Below are 16565 nucleotides of genomic sequence, written 5' to 3'. Positions count from 1 at the left end.
TAAAAAATGAACTTTTAAACAAAATACAAGACTCGTTAAGCCTTCGAACCTTTGCAAAATTGTTAACTATTGAATGAATTACCTACGTAACAGTTTATTATAGCTGCAGACGAAACAAACAAACAGAAGAAGACTGTTAATTGATGTAGAGAGGGAAAAAACAGGAATACACCCATACTCTGTTGCCACTGAAAATGCGTGTCATCGGCTTGGTGTGGAAACGACCGGTAATAAATACCCTTTCTTTCGACAGGAAAAAAAACTAGTGTCGAATTTCTTTTCTTTGTTTCTTTGCTAACCTTTTATACACAACGTCGGATTCTTGTTTAAATGTAACTATCATATTACAGTATCATTAAAATGAGCGACCTAGTTTTTGGCCTTGGAGTAAGACGCCCCGGACGCTCATGCACAGCCATCGTTCATTGCTGGAAAAAGTGCATTGAGAATGGTGGTGATTATGTAGAAAAATAAATTTTGAAACACAAAAGGTCACTTGTTTTAATGGTACCACTCCTGTCTCCGTAGCTATTCAACTTTTTTATTTTTAGTTAAAAATAGGATGCATTATTTTCTTTTTGGACGACTCTTGTATATGATGACTATAACATCTTCACATATGATTCCCGTCTCAAGATTCATGTACTGTATTAAGTATCCGCTCATGAGTCCTCAGGTGACTTTCAAGACCTGTAGTTGACTTACAGGGACGATGACAGACATGGCGCACCAAGTTCGTGTGTGTGTGTGTGTGTGTGTGTGTGTGTGTGTGTGTGTGTGTGTGTGTGTGTGTGTGTGTGTGTGTGTGTGTGTGTGTGTGTGTGTGCGGTGGCTTTGTGTATGTGCAAAAAAAAAGACATAATAGAAAAACAATAGCTCCCTAATGTGCTTAGTTCTTTTCAAAAATTCACTCAAGAGGCAAAATAAACAAAGAAATAGACATCCACACATCCGCTCATATATCCGCCTACGACTGCTTCGTGTCATCAATACTCATAGACACACAAAACAAATCAGACATACATACAGTTACAGGCGATACTCATACATAGGGCACACTCGCACATATAAACCGACACACAAAGTACACTGATGGATACGAACACAAGACAAACAGACACACAAACAACAATACAATGCTCACAATACATACCGCCACACACAGTACTCATGTACACCCGGCGCACTCACGGCTACGTAAACACAAAGAGGATACGTTTATGCACTCACATATACACAAATAGCATCTAAAATTATATAAATACAACTTTACGTGTGTCTGAGTTCGTTCCTTATAGACTCCGAAAGGGCTGCACATTTTCTTTAAAATTTACGGAACTTTAGTGTATAAGTTTGGGCGTGATCTTAGTTTTCTCTCAGAATACCTCCGATAATTACTAATAATCGAAACCATTATTTTTTATTTTAATTTACCTATCATCGGTAAAGCTGTTTTTTTTTTCAATGTCATCGCTTAGCAATAATGATAGAATAATGGGCTATGAAAATTCTATTGTAGGTAAGTTGATAGCGTGTTTTTTTTTTGTTTTTTTGTTTTTTTTTTTGCATGACGTGGTCTGTAGGTTCAAATTCTGCACGTATTTCTTTGTTTTCATTAAGTGGAAAGAATTTTATAAGACTGGAAAATTTGCGCGTTTTTTTTTTCTTTTTTTTTTTCTTTTTTTTTTTTTTTGCATAACGTGGTCTGTAGGTTCAAACCCCACACGTAAATTTCTTAATGTTTTTTTTTCGTAAACTGGAAAGAAATTTATATAAAATAATTTTATAAAAGAAACAGTAGGTTCTCTAGAGTGCAATGTAGGATAACATATATTTTGAACTAAGTTACTGCATGGAGGCATGTTAAGTTTCCTCCCGGGCGATTTCACAAATTTCGATTACAATAAAAATATAGGAGTGTGAAATATTTGTTGATCATCATCATTCAATCCCGGGCAACGTCGGGTCTCCCTGCTAGCAACTTATATATGCAGGCACACAACATTCTCTTAAACACAGAACACACCGATAGACACACACACAGGACACACTAACGCCATATACAGACAGACATATAGATTATACACACTCACTAATACATATAAACATATATGACATATTTTCACGTGAACGTAAACAGACACGACACATTCATAAATGTATACAGACACACTCACATATAGAGACATAAAATGCACTTACATAATCACAAGCACATAGAGAATACATTAACACATACAATAACAGAAAAAAACTCACATACAGACCAGACACAAATCTATAGACGGGCACATACACCAGACACATTGAGGCATCTAGACGACCCATGTAGATTATGCCTTCATGAAAAATTTGCTATCCTGTACTTTAAAGAATCCCAACATCTATTAAACTGTAGAAGAGAAATAGCAAATAACTGTGTTCATAAAATAAAATTTACTCTAGGATAGCGATACAAAATAGGTTTAAAACTAACAAAAACAATAGAAAATAAACAAATAAATAAATTAAATAAACATGAATATACATAAACGATCACACATATATGTATGTATATATATATATATGTAAATATATGTGCATATATGTATGTACACATATATTTTTATATATAAACTAACAATAACCCCCCCCCCAAAAAAAAACAACCAAACAAACACTAACCTAGGTTTAAAACAGATCCTTTGTCCGATAAAATGCATGCCCATTGGCTGATAGGAAGGGGCGTGGTGGATACTAGAAAGCTGATTAGCTAACTAAAATCTCAATAGGAGAGGAGCATATAAAAACGATAAACAACCACAGAATTCGCGCATAGAGTGGATGAAACGCTAAATTGCCATATATGTTTTATAAATTACTATATATATATATATATACATATAGTAATCCCATCACTAATATATATATATATATATATATATATATATATATTTATTATTTTTTAAAACAGTAATCTACGTACACGCGTGTTTCAAGGTCTTTACCTCTCATCAGCGTAGTTTAACTGTTTCTAGGGATCGAACCTCAGGCCATGTTTACCACAGTCCGGTGCCTTAACCGTTAGGCCATAACCCCTAGATTAATTATACTGTTTATTTTTATCGCTTATAAATTTAGATTTTGTTATTGTTGTTATTTTTCAAGCGATACATACGGTTAATATTGGCTTCGCCTCGGAGCTCATTTTTTTATTTTACTTAGAAAGTCGCCCTTTTTAATTTGGACGTATATAACATTTTTATTTATTTATTATTTTTTAAAACAGTAATCTACGTATATATATATATATATATATATATATATATATATATATATATATATATATATATATATATATATATATTAGTGATGGGATGATTCCAATATTTTTCCTGATTCCAATACAATTACCGATTCCGCACTAAATTTCCGATTCCGATACAATTACCGATTCCGATTCTGAGTTCTTTATAGATTTCTTAATATTTAACTACAAAGTTGTTATTTTTCCCGGTTACCGTAAAAACACACGTTAAATGTGCATATATTTTCTAAAACGTAAAGAAAATACACTTGTGGAGGATGATCTAAATATTTTTAGTTTTGCTGGTAGTTTAAAATTAATAAATATTTATCATTTTATCATTACTATTAGCAGTTGAAGATTTTTTTTTTAACAAAATCAATTAAAAAACAATAATACAAGGAATCGTTTTTAGGCATCGGAAAATAGGCACAAATTTTCCCGATTCCGATACCAATACTGATACTCCAAAAATTTCCGATTTTTCCGATTCCCGATTCCATCGTCCCAACACTAATATATATATATATATATATATATATATATATATATATATATATATATATATTAGTTTCCCCCGCCCCTTTTATCCTTTTCCCATAATTAATTTTATTCTATACTGAAACCATTCTAAACGTTAATTATTTCAAACATTTGTATTTTAACATCAAATAATCATACCCTATACCTAATAAGTTAAATTTTAACTAAAGATATTTTTTATTTTATTTATCTTTAATCGTAATGTAGTTATCTTACCATAATTATACTTTTCATAATCGTTTAACGTAGGTTTTAATGGTCACCTCATCGAGCCTAATTTATTTTATTTTTATACTTTAATCATCTATTTTTATACGTCATTTTTGAAACGTTAGAATTTACAAAAGTAATATTATACGGACACTAATTTATTTACACACGTAAGTTTTTTTAAACGTTAGCATTTACAATGAATAATATAACTGACATTTCGTTAATTATTCATTACATCGTAAACTTTTTTCAAAAAACGTAAACTATTTATTTTATTTTAAACGTTAGTGGCCTAATTTATTATTTACATAACTATATATTTTAACTGATTAATATTAATATTAATATATAATTATACTTATGATGTACATGTTACAGTTGAATACAGCCGTTCCCTTTTTAAAACTTGGGTTCCTATTCTACACAACTTACCTACTGAACTAGGAATTTTCTGATAATGTTGAAACTCTACTACTTGAAACTCTTGAAGCACTATAAATTAAAGAAAATAATAAAAAATAAATAAATTAATATAATTAACATAATGGATGATCACATTTTAATGTATATACTTTCTCTTTAGGTCCTGTCTCCCCCTTTACACTTAAATATGATGTAGTCCTAGTTATAAAAAGGCAATGTTTGAGTCGAAACAGCCAGAGTTGTCCTTGGCCTGACGAAGCGATTCCCTTACTGAGTTTTCGCTGAAACATGTATGCTTATGTGTAGCCATTTGTTTGTAAACTAAATTCACTTATATATATATATATATATATATATATATATAATATATATATATATGTGTGTGTGTGTGTGTGTGTGTGTGTGTGTGTGTGTGCATTGAGGACCGACCTTGTGCCTAACTAGGCCCTTGTGATGAAGCAAGTAAATAGGAACATAAAAGCCAATACAGCACAGCGCACCCACATGCATACACCAACATATATACACCCACACGCACGGATCAAATCAAGCATATCAAAACAATCACACACATACCATGTCCACACACGCACACACGTGTGCACACACGCACACACGTGTGCACACACGCACACACGTGTGCACACCTTGTCTTTCTCTCTACCTCTGTCTCCCTCTCTACCTCTTACATGCTCAGACACACACACACACACACACACAGAGGCATGCATGCAAACACAAACACACACACATTTGAAAAGAAGAAATTGCACATTTTAACTCATACACACACGCAACGCACAACCAATCACACTTTTACACACGCACGCAGGTACGCACACACGCACTGACACACACACACACATCAAAAACAAGAAAAATCATAAAAATATTCACCAAATATACTTACCACCTCCCACCCACCAAATGGACTTAAAACTGACGGAATGAACTCTTAACCTATCCCACTGGAGACATCAAGTCTGATATTCGCATTTTTTTTTCAGAAGCACAATCGTGCTAGTTGAACTAAAATGATCCCCAAAAGAGAATCCCATAAACTTTTCACCAAAACGCAAACTTTTAACTAAAAAACTTTTAACTAAAAATATTTGAAGAGAGCTAAATAAGGCTCGAAGCGTGTTATGAAAATATTTAAAAATATTAAAAAATGATAAAAGTTTAAAAAAAAAAAACAACCGTTGTTGCTGGCTACAATCTTTTAAATATACATTTTTCTCTCATTGGAATCACACAACCATTACTTTATTATATATATATATATATATATATATATATATATATATATATATATATATATATATATATATATTAATATACCTGCTCTGTTCACTCATTGAGCACTATTTTGGTAGACACATGTTGTTTCATTGGATGTACTTCTAGGAAACTAAACTCTACTGGTTATATATATATATATATATATATATATATATATATATATATATATATATATATATATATATATATATATATATATAGGGGGAACGATAATTTTGTCGCCCTAATGAAAACAATATTACATCTTTATTTTAAAACTTTTATTGATAAAATCAATATTCGGGTAACTGGATTATGTAGTAGAGCGGACATCTATTTAATGTAGCCGCCTTCAGCCTTAATTACCGTCCTAATACGGGTCCGAAACTGGGAGTATGCGTTCTCCACAAGCGTCAGCGGAAGCTCGGCAAATACTCATCGGATGGTGGCAATCAGGCTTGCTTTGGTGTTGTGGGAGGTCATATTGGTGATGTTCTTGACGTATGACCAAATGAAACAGCCAAGCCGGTTCAGGTTGGGGGAGTAGGGGGGCATTGAGAGAAGGGGACAAAATTGTAGCTCTCTTTCTGAAGCCAAGCCTAGGTCTCTTTGGACTTGTTGTCCGGCGCCGAGTTCTGCTGCCAAACCCAAGGTCTGCCAGCAGCCATCTGATCGCACAAGGCGATCACCACACTATTCAGCACAGCTAGGTACACTTTGGTGTTAACTCTGAAGCCGATATGGAATAAGAAAGAGAAAGAAGCAACCTTAGTAGAAGTCAGTGTCCCCAGTGATGTCAGGTTAAGCAGAACTGAGAGGAGAAGATAACAAAATATCAACGTTTTATGTACGACATAAAAAGAAACTAGAATCTTAGAAATATCTCCCTCATTCCAGTAATTATAGAAGCAACCGGGCTCATGGAAGAGAATTTCAAAAGCTACCTGGCGAATATACTTGGTGAACAAAATGCAAGATAAACACAAGCAATTACAGTTAAAAGGACTGTCAGAAACTTAAAAAAAGATCTCTTGGTTGGAGTGTCAAAAAAAATAAATAAATAACGAGCAAATGTAGGTAGGAGAAATAAAATAAGAAAAGCGAAAATAAAAAGAAGACATATCCACAAATATGGACAGACACACAGATGTATATAGGCTGCACTCACGCATACAGACAGATATACTTTAGAGTTAATTGTTTTCTTGTTAGCGTCAACCGAAAAGACTTGAATGGCCGTTGACAGGAGGACTTCCAACCAGTCTTCTGTCTGCATGTGAGGGGGGCGGGGAACAAAAAAAAACAAACAAAAAAAAAAACGAATGTCTTTGCTTTTCTACAGAAGCACGTCTGTATTTCAATACGCAAATCCAGCCAGAAATTTGGCCGCAGTTTTTAAGCTGCGATTCTCTAAATGAAAACGCGCCTGATTGACATTTCGAAAAGGCAGCTTCGTAAGGCGAATGTCACTGGATTACGAGGCCATGATGATGACGATGCGGTAAGTCGGTTGATGGATGGTGGCGCGCGAGGAGCGCGATAGATGAAGAAGGATGAATGAATGAAGGAAGCTGTTCCGGGAGGTGAAGCTGCGAGGCATCGCCAGTGTCTTTCAAAAGCAAAGGCTAAGAATAGAATAAAATGATTTGGATAATGAATGGCACTGAAACTATTAAATTGAGAAAGGAAGGAAGGAGAGGAAGGGCGTGGGTAGAGAAAAGATGAAGAAGAGTAGGTGGAGAGGAAGGTGAAGAGGAAATAAATGAAAAGAAGCGAGAGAGAGAGAGAGAGAAAAAATACATTTCGGGAGTTGGAAGAAGAGAAGGGGGGAGAAAGAGGAAGAGGTGGAGGATAAAAATACAAATGAGGACGTAAGTAGATTAGAAAGAGAGGAAAAACAGGAAAAGTGGAAGGTAGAGGAGAGAAAAGATACATTTTGAGTCGGGAGGAGTGGAGAAATGAGAAGAAGGGGGAGGAGAAAACTAAAAGAAGGAAGTATAATAGATCGGGAGGTGAGAAAAGACAAGGCAAAAAAGGTAAAGTACATTTTGGGACGGGAATAGGGAGAGGAGGCGAAGGATGAGGAGGAGTAGGAGGGGGAGGAAGATAATGAAAATAAAAGGAGGTAGTAAAATGGGTCAGAAGGAAAGGAATACAGAAAAGATGGAAGAGAGAGGGGAGAAAAATACATTTTGGGATAAGAAGATGACGACGACGATATGGAAAAGGAGGCAGAGGAGATGGTAGGAAGGGGGTTTCAGATTGAGGAAAAATATAAGGAGGGGCAATATATGGATCAGAATGGAAGAAAGAAAGACTGCGAGGAGTAGGGGAATGCAGAGAAGAAAGAAGAAGAATAGGGACAAGTGAAGAGAAAGACAAAGGGCGGAAGTGTGACTACTGCTATGTGTTATCTATACAACAAAACCCCAGCTGGTTATGCATTGAGCTGCTGTCCGGAAAATCTGCTGGAATCGAAGGATTGATACGCATCTCCCTCGTAGTGTTACACTTTGTGTTTCATTCAATTCCTATTGAAACTCACTTGATGTTCTTAAAGCAGCTGTTTAGAAGGGGTTTCTTGCCGCTGATGGTCAGTGATCTTCTCTGGATATTTGAATGAATTTCTTTCCTTTATTATTTAGTCACCACTTATCAAGGCCAAAAGCCACTCGAGGATAAAGGGTTAATTAGACGGCATGATTATCAGTCGAGAAATGGGGGAATATTATGGGAGTGCTAATATTGACCCTACAATGGAATACTGTTGCCACATCTGGGCAGGAGCTGCTTAGTGCACCCTATCTTGCCATCACAGAGTTCCAAACCAGTTTCAAAACCTAGTAGGCGATACCCTTTTTTATTCCCTACAACTTCTTTCTAATAGAAGAGATATTGCGAGCCTGTCTCTGCTCTATCGTTATTTTCATGGCAAGTGCTCGTCTGAGCTTCAATCTATAGTCCCTCCTTGTCAAACTTTAACAAAAGACACTCAACCAGCTACAAACACTATCAACAACTTCCCCACTCTCTGCCTGTGCATAAAATTAAACGCAGATTCCGTGAACAAAGTTTCTTTCCTAGAACTGCCTGTTCTATTGGCCTGTTTCCTGGCCAATTACATGGTAGCTTTCAAGTCCAATGTAAACAAGTTCTTGTTGAGCCGTCCCCTAAAATAATCCAAATTCCACCCAATCTACATCATTAACGATTACTAAACTACCACCTTACATTCATTAACCATTATCCTTGAGTGGCCTTTGGGCTTTGATAAGTGGTGACTCCCTTGTATATAGAAAAAAGGTATGAATTGTGTGATTACTTATGAGGTGGTTTATGACAAGAATCTTTCTTGTTGTTTTTATTAGGGTGTCACCACTTATCAAGGCTTAAAGACTACTCGAGGATAAGAGTTTAAGTGAGGGTCAAATAGACAGGAAGACAACACCGTGATGATTGATAATGATAGTGGTGATTGGGCTGAATTTGATTAATTAAGAGGGCGGTTCAAGAAAAATTTGTTTATATTGGACTTAAAATCGACCAGGTTGTAGTCAGTTGGGAAGCGGCCCGACGGTATTGCAATTCACAGACGGGTAGTTCTAGGAAAGAAACTTTGTTCACAGAAGTTTCGGTTAGTTTTAGGTAAAGAACGAGAGAAAGAGAAAGATAGGGGGAGACAGTGATTGTGGCTAGACGAGTTTTCGTTATGAATGTTTTGAAAGAAGTGGACCATAGATTGAAGCTCAGTCGAGCACCTACCATGAAAATATATAGATAGAGTATAGAGAGGTTAGCAACGTTATATGCATGCTGTAAGATAAAAATCAAAAGACTAAAAGCATTGTTAAACCACAAACGATTATGTGCTGTCAATATTTAATTACTTTTATTATCGATGTGACAACAGCGAATAAAACAAAAAGAAGGAATGAACTACTGCTACATGCTAGAAACACAACAATTCTTAAACTGTGCATGTTATGAGTGACTATCTGCATAAAAATAAGCATTGGTTCACTAGCGTATAACCATTTACTTTTCTTTCTTTTTATATCTGCCTTTCTAATGTACAATGTACATCCATACTATATTCTAATATGTATAGATGTATAATGTATAGATGTTAAATGTAGGTCTATACTGTATTCTAATATGTATAGATGAATAATGTCCATCTATACTATATTCTAATATGTATAGATATATAATGTACATCTATATTATATTCTAATATGTATAGATATATAATGTACATCTATACTATATTCTAATATGTATAGATATATAATGTACATCTATATTATATTCTAATATGTATAGATATATAACGTACATCTATATTATATTCTAATATCTATAGATATATAATGTCCATCTATACTATATTCTAATATGTATAGATATATAATGTACATTTATATTATATTCTAATATGTATAGATATATAACGTACACCTATACTATATTCTAATATCTATAGATATATAACGTACATTTATACTATATTCCACTATGTATAGATATATAATGTACATCTATACTATATTCTAATATGTATAGTTATGTAACGTACATCTATATTATATTCTAATATGTGTAAATATATAACATACATCTATACTATATTCTAATATGTATAGATATATAATGTACATCTATATTATATTCTGATATGTATAGATATATAACGTACATCTATATTATATTCTAATATGTATAGATATGTAACGTACATCTATACTATATTCTAATATGTATAGGTATATAACGTACATCTATACTATATTCTAATATGTATAGATATATAACGTACATCTATACTATATTCTAATATGTATAGGTATATAACGTACATCTATATTATATTCTAATATGTATAGATATACAATGTACATCTATACTATATTCTAATATGTATAGATATATAATGTACATCTATACGATATTCTAATATGTATAGATATATAATGTACATCTATACTATATTCTAATATGTATAGATGTATAACGTACATCTATACTATATTCTAATATGTATAGATATAATATGTACATCTATACTATATTCTAATATGTATAGATATGTAACGTACATCTATATTATATTCTAATATGTATAGATATGTAACGTACATCTATACTATATTCTAATATGTATAGGTATATAACGTACATCTATACTATATTCTAATATGTATAGATATGTAACGTACATCTATAATATATTCTAATATGTATAGATATATAATGTACATCTATATTATATTCTAATATGTATAGATATGTAACGTACATCTATACTATATTCTAATATGTATAGGTATATAACGTACATCTATACTATATTCTAATATGTATAGATATGTAACGTACATCTATAATATATTCTAATATGTATAGATATGTAACGTACATCTATACTATATTCTAATATGTATAGGTATATAACGTACATCTATACTATATTCTAATATGTATAGATATGTAACGTACATCTATAATATATTCTAATATGTATAGATATATAATGTACATCTATATTATATTCTAATATGTATAGATATGTAACGTGCATCTATACTATATTCTAATATGTATAGATATATAACGTACATCTATACTATATTCTAATATGTATAGATATATAATGTACATCTATATTATATTCTAATATGTATAGATATGTAACGTACATCTATACTATATTCTAATATGTATAGATATATAATGTACATCTATACTATATTCTAATATGTATAGATATGTAACGTACATCTATACTATATTCTAATATGTATAGATATATAATGTACATCTATATTATATTCTAATATGTATAGATATGTAACGTACATCTATACTATATTCTAATATGTATAGATATATAACGTACATCTATACTATATTTTAATATGTATAAATATATAATGTACATCTATATTATATTCTAATATGTATAGATATGTAACGTACAACTATACTATATTCTAATATGTATAGATATATAATGTACATCTATATTATGTTCTAATATGTATAGATATATAATGTACATCTATATTATATTCTAATATGTATAGATATATAATGTGCATCTATACTATATTCTAATATGTATAGATATATAATGTACATCTATATTATATTCTAATATGTATAGATATGTAATGTACATCTATATTATGTTCTAATATGTATAGATATATAATGTACATCTATATTATGTTCTAATATGTATAGATATATAATGTACATCTATATTATGTTCTTATATGTATAGATATATAACGTACATCTATATTATATTCTAATATGTATAGATATATAACGTACATCTATACTATATTCTAATATGTATAGATATATAATTTACAATTATACTATATTCTAATATGTATAGATATATAACGTACATCTATACTATATTCTAATATGTATAGATATATAATGTACATCTATACTATATTCTAATATGTATAGATATATAACTTACATCTATACTATATTCTAATATGTATAGATATGTAATGTACATCTATATTATGTTCTAATATGTATAGATATATAATGTACATCTATATTATGTTCTAATATGTATAGATATATAATGTACATCTATATTATGTTCTAATATGTATAGATATATAACGTACATCTATACTATATTCTAATATGTATAGATATATAATTTACATCTATACTATATTCTAATATGTATAGATATATAATGTACATCTATATTATGTTCTAATATGTATAGATATATAACGTACATCTATACTATATTCTAATATGTATAGATATATAATTTACATCTATATTATGTTCTAATGTGTATAGATATATAATGTACATCTATATTATGTTCTAATGTGTATAGATATATAATGTACATCTATATTATGTTCTAATATGTATAGATATATAACGTACATCTATACTATATTCTAATATGTATAGATATATAATTTACATCTATACTATATTCTAATATCTATAGATATATAATGTACATCTATACTATATTCTAATATGTATAGATATATAATGTACATCTATACTATATTCTAATATGTATAGATATATAACGTACATCTATATTATATTCTAATATCTATAGATATATAATGTCCATCTATACTATATTTTAATATGTATAGATATATAATGTACATCTATACTATATTCTAATATGTATAGATATGTAACGTACATCTATATTATATTCTAATATGTGTAAATATATAACGTACATCTATACTATATTCTAATATGTATAGATATAGAATGTACATCTATACTATATTCTAATATGTATAGATATGTAACGTACATCTATACTATATTCTAATATGTATAGATATGTAACGTACATCTATACTATATTCTAATATGTATAGGTATATAACGTACATCTATACTATATTCTAATATGTATTGATATATAACGTACATCTATACTATATTCTAATATGTATAGATATATAATGTACATCTATATGATATTCTAATATGTATAGATATGTAACGTACATCTATACTATATTCTAATATGTATAGATATATAATGTACATCTATATTATATTCTAATATGTATAGATATATAACATACATCTATACTATATTCTAATATGTATAGATATATAACGTACATCTATACTATATTCTAATATGTATAGATATATAATGTACATCTATATTATATTCTAATATGTATAGATATATGATGTACATCTATACTATATTCTAATATGTATAGATATATAATGTACATCTATATTATATTCTAATATGTATAGATATATAATGTACATCTATACTATATTCTAATATGTATAGATATATAATGTACATCTATACTATATTCTAATATGTATAGATATATAATGTACATCTATACTATATTCTAATATGTATAGATATATAACGTACATCTATATTTTATTCTAATATGTATAGATATGTAACGTACATCTATACTATATTCTAATATGTATAGGTATATAACGTACATCTATACTATATTCTAATATGTATAGATATATAATGTACATCTATATTATATTCTAATATGTATAGATATGTAACGTACATCTATACTATATTCTAATATGTATAGATATATAATGTACATCTATATTATATTCTAATATGTATAGATATGTAACGTACATCTATACTATATTCTAATATGTATAGATATATAATGTACATCTATATTATATTCTAATATGTATAGATATGTAACGTACATCTATACTATATTCTAATATGTATAGATATATAATGTACATCTATACTATATTCTAATATGTATAGATATATAACGTACATCTATACTATATTCTAATATGTATAGATATATAATGTACATCTATATTATATTCTAATATGTATAGATATATAACGTACATCTATACTATATTCTAATATGTATAGATATATAATGTACATCTATACTATATTCTAATATGTATAGATATGTAACGTACATCTGTACTATATTCTAATATGTATAGATATGTAACGTACATCTATACTATATTCTAATATGTATAGGTATATAACGTACATCTATACTATATTCTAATATGTATAGATATGTAACGTACATCTATCCTATATTCTGATATGTATAGATATATAATGTACATCTCTTTTATATTCTAATATGTATAGATATGTAACGTACATCTATACTATATTCTAATATGTATAGATATATAATGTACATCTATATTATATTCTAATATGTATAGATATGTAACGTACATCTATACTATATTCTAATATGTATAGATATATAATGTACATCTATATTATATTCTAATATGTATAGATATGTAACGTACATCTATACTATATTCTAATATGTATAGATATATAATGCACATCTATATTATATTCTAATATGTATAGATATATAACGTACATCTATACTATATTCTAATATGTATAGATATATAACGTACATCTATACTATATTCTAATATGTATAGATATATAATGTACATCTATACTATATTTTAATATGTATAGATATGTAACGTACATCTATACTATATTCTAATATGTATAGATATATAATGTACATCTATATTATATTCTAATATGTATAGATATGTAACGTACATCTATACTATATTCTAATATGTATAGATATATAATGTACATCTATACTATATTCTAATATGTATAGATATATAACGTATATCTATACTATATTCTAATATGTATAGATATATAACGTACATCTATACTATATTCTAATATGTATAGATATATAATGTACATCTATACTATATTCTAATATGTATAGATATATAACGTACATCTATACTATATTCTAATATGTATAGATATATAACGTACATCTATACTATATTCTAATATGTATAGATATATAATGTACATCTATACTATATTCTAATATGTATAGATATATAACGTACATCTATACTATATTCTAATATGTATAGATATGTAACGTACATCTATACTATATTCTAATATGTATAGATATATAATGTACATATATACTATATTCTCATATGTATAGATATATAATGTACATCTATACTATATTCTAATATGTATAGATATGTAACGTACATCTATCCTATATTCTAGTATGTATAGATATATAATGTACATCTATTTTATATTCTAATATGTATAGATATGTAACGTACATCTATACTATATTCTAATATGTATAGATATATAATGTACATCTATATTATATTCTAATATGTATAGATATGTAACGTACATCTATACTATATTCTAATATGTATAGATATATAATGTACATCTATACTATATTCTAATATGTATAGATATATAATGTACATCTATACTATATTCTAATATGTATAGATATGTAACGTATATCTATACTATATTCTAATATGTATAGATATATAATGTACATCTATATTATATTCTAATATGTATAGATATGTAACGTACATCTATACTATATTCTAATATGTATAGATATATAATGTACATCTATATTATGTTCTAATATGTATAGATATATAATGTACATCTATACTATATTCTAATATGTATAGATATATAATGTACATCTATACTATATTCTTGTATTTATAGATATATAACGTACATCTGTACTATATTCTAATATGTATAGATATATAATTTACATCTATACTATATTCTAATATGTATAGATATGTAATGTACATCTATATCATGTTCTAATGTACAATGTACCTCATCTATTTATCTCGACTATTATATAAAAGGAACTTTGTGTGTCTGTGTATCTGTGAGTGCGTTCCTTATGAGTTCCGAAACGACTCAGCCGATTTTTATGAAATTTTACACGAAGGCACTTTATTTGCCTGGCAGTGTTCCTAGGTGAGTTTTGCATCGGAATGTCTTCCATAAGTATCGATAATCGATAATAAAAAAACTATTGATAATCGATAATCAAAAAAATCCAATGAAAGAATGAACAGGCGATTGCGAGCGAAGTTAACACCTTACACATCCTAACATCAAAAGTACATTTGAGAAGTTTTATTACCACACAAGCCGAAAGGCCTGACATATAAAATCAACAATAGGTTCTTTGATGTAACAGGGGTGCGTTCGAAATGGATGTTTCTATTGAGAGCACAGCTGCGCCATGATACTTACCGTTTTCATTTTAAACTTTCATTCGAGCTATTATATACATTTTTTTTTTATAAAATCCACAGTACATTTTCTATTGTGCAATGTAGACTACAATGTATTGTGAACTAAGTCACTGTGGGGAAGCATGTGGAGATTCCTCTCAGT

The 16565-nt window shown here is 29.2% G+C and overlaps 1 protein-coding gene across 3 annotated transcripts in view; it reads right to left on the bottom strand.

Moving 5' to 3' along the window:
* LOC145252602 (F-box/LRR-repeat protein 16-like) overlaps positions 1-16565 on the bottom strand; it is a 389978-nt gene that overhangs the window by 249734 nt on the left and 123679 nt on the right. The window lies entirely within an intron of this gene.

Source organism: Euprymna scolopes, chromosome 29 (assembly GCF_053919585.1).
Source record: "Euprymna scolopes isolate OS-2025 chromosome 29, ASM5391958v1, whole genome shotgun sequence".
Lineage (NCBI taxonomy): Eukaryota > Metazoa > Mollusca > Cephalopoda > Sepiida > Sepiolidae > Euprymna > Euprymna scolopes.
This window is presented reverse-complemented; position numbering and strand designations above follow the sequence as displayed.